At 33.2% G+C, this 7,187-nt stretch overlaps 1 pseudogene; it reads right to left on the bottom strand.

The window, feature by feature from the left end:
• Positions 1 to 721: 721 nt before the first annotated feature.
• On the bottom strand, positions 722 to 4,827 carry LOC127721122 (pancreatic secretory granule membrane major glycoprotein GP2-like; annotated as a pseudogene).
• Between the last annotated feature and the right edge of the window lie 2,360 nt (positions 4,828 to 7,187).

The raw sequence follows: 7,187 nt of genomic DNA, 5'->3' as shown, positions 1-7,187 counted from the left end.
AAGTAGGTTTTGATCAGAAACTGAAAACTGTTTCCTTCGCTATGAGTTTTGATCAATTGATTGTGTGCTGCTTAAATTCCAGTGACAAATAGTTCATTCATGTTAAGGACGACTAAAAGTTTTAATAGAGAAATCTCAATTTGTGTATTTCATATGTTTTACAATAAAACAACCTGTAGATTTCTGTTTCCTATGTATTCATTTTATGATGCTTATATTATTGATGTGTTTGCGGTTATGAAACATGCTCTCAAATGTTATGTTCATGAATTATAAAACAGCAAAACAACTTCAGTTAAAACTTCGCAATGTCATGTTGACTGTATACATTCAATGTGTTGTTCTGTCAAATCATTTCATTTTGAGATATTCTACACTTGCGACATTTTATATAAAATGGGTGTAATATAAGAAAAACGTGTTACCATGTACAATAGGTACAGATGTTCATGTCATGTTATGTTGCCGTTGTTCTTAACCAACATTATTCAGAGATAAAGGTTTAACTCCTGTTAAAACTAAACTAAACTTAAACATTTATAACACATAACTGAGATGAAACTCTTTTTGCTAAATATTGAGACAAATAATCTTTGATGGCTTTAATACACTCTTTCACAAATAAAACATCTTCGTCATATATACAGAACAATCATACATATCGTTTTTTTGTCCATATTTAAGTTCACTTATTTGAGTACACGAGCCACAAGATATTTGTTTACACGATTTCATTTTGTCGTCTCTTTGATCTGAAGTATATCGACGTCACAACCAAAGTAGCAAACATTGACACAGATACAACGACGACTCCAACGACGTACAGAGGCTTTGTTCAATTGTTTCCTACTTCCGTTTTCTTTCCTGAATTTAACTCCTCTGGACCTGTTATAATTTGAAAAAAAACATTGAGTTCCGACTTCCAACAATAATTGATCCGATATTGTGTTTTTCTCGTGTCCAATCAGATGCCAAACAGTCACCTGATTAATGTGCTAAATTGCTAAGAACGATATTAGAAACTAGTACAAGGTTATTTTTAAAAGTCCGTCAGTATATTTTAAAAACCTTTTGCACACATGTGATCTAAATGATTTCTTAAATTATCAATAATTTTAACATGTCTATTAAAATATTTTAACCCTTTTTAATACATGAGGAAATTGTCAAAAAACTAAGTTTCTCCCTCTTTCAGCCAAAGTTGTCTTTGAATAATTTGGCTACGCGTGTTCATGTATATATATCCCTGGTTTTAAAATGTTTAGGTTTGAACGTCCTGGATGAAGGTAAATCAAGAACAGGGTTCCTAACATATGAAATTTAAAAAGGGTTATTTTCATTTAAAGTCAATGCCTGTATTCCCTTATGATTATTGATAATTATGATAATGTTTTTCTTCAACTAATCAATACACTTCTACGTCTGTTAAAAGTTAACATTTTTTGTTTGTAACCTTGATTTATTTTCTTTATTTATTTAAGAAATTTGAACATCGTTACCGACGTTAATAGTTTACTTTGCCCTTCTCAATGATTTCAAATTTCCTTAACCAACTTGCCGTTTTGAAAAAGAACTGTAGCTTCATCTTCAGCAGAACCAATTGGTCCAACACCTTCAATAGGTTCATCATCTTGATATATGCTCCCGACTCGCTTCCTGTTGCTACAATGAGGCTCACAGTCACTCTAGTAGTCATTGCTATGACAAGATGTGGCATTGCAATGAACATACATTGAAATAGGGTGGAAAGCGTACTCCAAATTCTTTGAAGTGGAATCTTGTCTCATGTGTAGACTTGGTAGTGACAAACGCACTAGGTACAGCTGGACATCTGTCAAAAAACATATATAATAGTCAATCGTAGAGGTTCTGTTTATGTTTTGATTAACAAATACATTAATTATAGCATGCTTAATGCCTGTCAAAAGACATGCACGAATTTGTTCAAGTTGTAATTGTTTTCCCAGCGGCATTACCACTTTAAGAAAGCTTAAGGATTATATACTCTTTTGTTGTTTCAATGCTAAACATATTGAAATTTTATAAAAAATCCACAGTTTTCCCCCTTGTACTCTAATATTTAAAAATTCGGTGCTTGATAGAGAGAGGATAATTGCATGCAGTGCTAGCAATGATTTCCTTAAAATAAGTTTATAAATTAATTTATTTGTTTAAAAGATTATAAATATGGACCAATTCAAGTTCAATTTCTAGGTTGCGCTCGATTTTTGTGACTCAGCACGAGTGTTTTTTTTTTTATGTAAAGGTTGTTCAGGACATTTCGTAAGCAATAAACGCTAGCACATAATGGAAACACAAGTAAGTGGATCTATGTATTTTTAAACTGAAAATCTCTGTGGATTTATTTGCCACAAGTTTTCTATTTTCTATTCAATGCAATAAAACAATAAACACTATGCTTTGAACGAAGTTTCCCTTTTGTATATGTACATTAAAAGCACATCTCTATTATTCAGTATCTTTGCTGTTTTGATATTATTGCACTTTGAAAATTTAGTAATACACATGGCTACAGAAGGGTCCATAAACCTTACCCATGAGCATATTGATAAGTGTATTTTAACTGGTGATTATGAAACTACTTGTAATATTACACATTCACAAATTATGTTTTATTTGAATACATTCCAAAATAGACTGTTAAACGCACTTTATATTCCGTTTCTTTATATGATATAAAAAAGAGGATGTGGTATGATTGCCAATGAGACAACTCTCCACAAGAGACCAAACGACACAGAAATTAACAACTATAGGTCACCGTACGGCCTTCAACAATGAACAAAGCCCATACCGCACAGTCAGCTACAAAAGGCCCCGAAATGACAATGTAAAACAAATCAAACGAGAAAACTAACGGCCCACTTTATGTACAAAAAATGAACGAAAAACAAATATGTAACACATAAACAAACGACAACCACTAAATTACAGGCTCCTGACTTGGGACAGGCACATACATACAGAATGTGGCGGGGTCAAACATGTCAGCGGGATCCCAACCCTCCCCTAACCCGGGACAATGGTGCAACAACACAACACAAGAACGAACCACATAAACCAGCCGAAAGAGGCCCAACCCATCAGATGGACAAAAACACAAACACCACAAACACAAGTGGACGCGGCCGGGCACCTGCACACCCAAACAACAAAAAGACACCAAGTACAGATCTGAGAGCACTAGCAGTCACTGACAGCTAGTTCAAAGCCACCAACAACTAATAAAAAAAACCACGCATCCAAGACCAAACAACCAACCCACACACATCCAACATCCAACGGACCCAGCGCAAAGACGCCACAAACAGCCAGAGAAAAACATGACCCCGTACAACGCCAAGACACAGGCACCGACAGACAGCAGATCCATGAATGTGCATACGTATACAACAACAACATTCAGCTTGCCCCCAACCCAGCGACAACAAAACCAACACCAGCACCAACAAACACAACACTCAATGATTCAACCACAGTGCCGAACCGGTAACCCCCCAGAATAAGTTTATTTAAAGGATCGATAAGTTTACCAGGATCGTTTCTAAATTTCCGGGCACGGTAAACAATATTGCCGTAAAAATGAGGATGTGCAATCCCGTTTGAAAACGTTTGCTACAGGTACAACCAAACTTCAAAACCTAATCTTTATATCTGTGGAAGAGAAGAATTTAGAAAAGGTTTTAAGTAATTTGTGGTAACGAAATCCCTGGCTTAATAATTTACCAGTAATACATAGATTACGTTATGATGTCTAGTCTTATGTTTTCTAAATTATGTAAATCTAAATTTAATTTGATATTATTCAAATTTTTTTTTAATGTTGAATGTCTGAATTATTTACCCGTTAGCAAGATAATTTATTGTCAGTCACCTGACCAATTCTACTTGAAGTGCTGTTATATAATTGTCTATATCTATCAACAGAGGACATCTGACAGACGTTTCTTGACTTTTTGTCGTTCGGTTTACTTTTCTTAGACTTCGCTATAAAGTTAAGAGTTTTAAACTCTTGAATACATTTATTCTGTAAACTAGATATGTCAGGTTTGATATGATTTTTAAGTTTATCAAATCTTGAATTATTCGAACCACTTATGCTTTCCTACCAAGGAAAAGATTGCAATAGACGTATTTGGCAATTTTTAACTTTGGTTTTAATACTATTCAACTTAGTATTTGGCTTTTAACTGTTCATAATACTAGCGGTACTGACGAATCATATGAAGACATAGCATACGTCTGGCCTACAGAATTTTACCTATCAATTTAAAAATAATTTTTGAACCTACTAATTCAATTGTGTTAATGATATTTTGTGTATTTCTCACATCATCTTTAGATTAAAGAGAAAAAATGGTGTCGTCTGCTAGCTGCGAGATCTTAAAGCAAAGAGTTTTTGTCTTCAAGCTTAATTCATTGTGTAATTTGAAAACTCATGATGTTAGATTCTTGCTTAGTCCGCAGCTCTATCTGATGTTGCCGGATATAGAGACCAAACCATATTTCAAGAGTTGTGACCAATCTTCTGAAAGCTTTAGGAAGTTATCATTCCGTTATCGCTTCTTTATGAATAGCCATTAAATTGTTGCACTTTAATCTCTGATGAAATAATTCATGAACATTTATTAATAATTTGACCCATTTCTGATTAAATAGTCCATCGCACCCATTTTTGATTAGATAGTAGATGTACGAATCACTTGCTGATTTACTTGGCTTTATGTAGCAGTCTGATAACCTCATTTTAACATTATAGTCAAGGAATGGAGTTGTTGCCTTGGCGTAAACATTCTGACCAACCATGTAGGACGGAGGGAATCAATTGAATTCGTGCTGAAATTTTGAATCACTGAAGAACTTCAGTTGAACGACAAAATGTCCTACACCAGAAATTGTCTGTTGTTCTAAGTTGCCATGGATGTTGTTGATGTTTTTTTCTCCTGACTCCCGCTTTGACATGTCACATTCGACACTTACACGAAACCTGTACTCGTGGACAATATATGATTGGTTTGGATCGTGCACAGCGTAGACAAGTGTGTTTGTATAAATAACTCCATTTGCAGATGTCTGTGAAATAAAACAAGCTTCGTAAAAGAACGTAATAATCCTTCTTCCATTGATGATATATAATATAAAAGTAATATCAAAATGACCATGGCAGTATGAAAATAACAAACAAATATTATTAAATATAACTGTAACAAAAATAGTTTATTGTCGAATTTAGTAAAATGCAAATTTGGAAAACATTAAGTTATTAATCTTCTGGCGGAATTGTTAAAGAAGACTTTAGTGTTTTTTTGGTTTTTTTTATGCCAAATAAATTTAAATTCCAAAACCTAAAAGAATATTTTGAAGAGCTGATATAACAAAAAAACAAAGTTATTTTAACGTGTTGGTATGCATCACAACAATTTATTTTGTCACACGAAATACAGATGTCTAAAACATCTAGTTCTTTCAAGGATGATATATGTCGCTGAATATTCAAAGACCTAAGTTGTTTTCTTTACATTAATTTGTATCAATAGTCTTTCATCTTGAACCAAATCGAAAAAGACATGTCTCTCTAATCACGTTTTTGAATTTGGAACATTCCAACTATATGCACTAAAGATTAATGATCCTCCCAGGGTTCTTCCGATATAAAAAAGACAACCATGATGTAACTGACGGTGGCGTTCAACACAAAAATCCATCACCCAACCTATACGGGCTAAAATCTGGTCAACAAGACATGTATTACTTTCCATATGTGTTTTTTACTGACATGTATTACTTTCTATATATGTGTAAAACAATTTATATGTAAAAATGCATCGTCGTCGATAGCTTTATGATCCTGATATAGGACGCGTACAGGTTATATGTAATATGAGAAATCCGGTCATTTAAACAATTGCCAGACGATTTCGAAATTCAGAAAAAAAAATGTATCTCAAACTTCGACCAAAACAAAGATATGCATAATTAGTTAAACATTCAATTTAGACTGTAGTAAGGGAAAACTATTGAGTTGGTAATATTGCTGCTTCGTTACTGGTATTTTTCGATACAAATGAGACTCATTTGACAGCTGAATTGTCACCCTTTTTGCTATCTGATTCTGTGAAATATATCTCATGAACCCATGATACCAATGCCGGCTTATTAACCATCTACTAGTCAATAAAAATTGCAATTTAGATGTTTATTTAGAATTGAAAATACATGTTTATCAATGCACTACTTACAATCTTATTTGTTCCGCATGTTGTATAATCTTCATTAAAAATGAGGTAATCGCCGGATCTTGTTCCAGTACAACTGTGAGAGCCGAGGTAGACGTCGGTCTCTTTAAAGTCGGAATACTGTTGTTCCAATGGCGGTAGGTGGACTTTAACATACCAACTACTGTGCTGACAGTTAACATTGATATGTTTGGCATTTGTTGATTCTGTTGAAAACAATTATTATTTAGGCTTATTTCATCGGTTATATTTTTAAAGACAAATAAGCTCTGTTTTTCTTTTACACACAATAGCTGCTAAATATTTTATAATTGACATAAATAGTTTTCATTTGTTAGATGGAGTTGACTCCAAGTTTGATTTTTTGTTTGTTTCTTTATTTGGGTTTTCTTTATTCATTTCATGTTTTAAAAAAAAAGAGGCGAAAATACCAAGGAGGATAACAAAGGGTGTGAATTAAATGTCTTATCCTGAAAACTGTGAATACGATAGGGTATGATATTATATAATACAACATTCAGATATTTATACTGTATCATTAATAAGTCTTATCACATTCATTGTAAAAATGCAATTACAGTTTTTTAATTTAACTAAATGGAAATTTAGCATTCGTATGTCACGTGAAATAATCATTGCCTCTACAAGTACATACAGAAAAAACACAAAACAGCGTTTCTTTATATATATATATATATATATATCATTTTGATGCAGAACGCAATCGATTGTAAATAAAGAAAAGGATCCATGTACATTCTTCATCTAAAGGCGAAAAACCTTTTACCTGACGATCCAGCCTCTATTCGATCAATATAAAGCCACATGTAGCAGTTGATTATTTGCGTTTACAAGAATAGAAATCCGCTTTCCTTTTAATGTTGCAGCAGATTAAATTACTTCTATGTTAGTTGTCTTTTCCAGAGGAAT

The sequence above is a fragment of the Mytilus californianus genome, unplaced genomic scaffold (assembly GCF_021869535.1).
Source record: "Mytilus californianus isolate M0D057914Y unplaced genomic scaffold, xbMytCali1.0.p SCAF_12, whole genome shotgun sequence".
NCBI classification, from domain to species: domain Eukaryota; kingdom Metazoa; phylum Mollusca; class Bivalvia; order Mytilida; family Mytilidae; genus Mytilus; species Mytilus californianus.
Note: the sequence above shows the minus strand (reverse complement) of the source record. Positions and strands in the feature narration are given on the sequence as shown.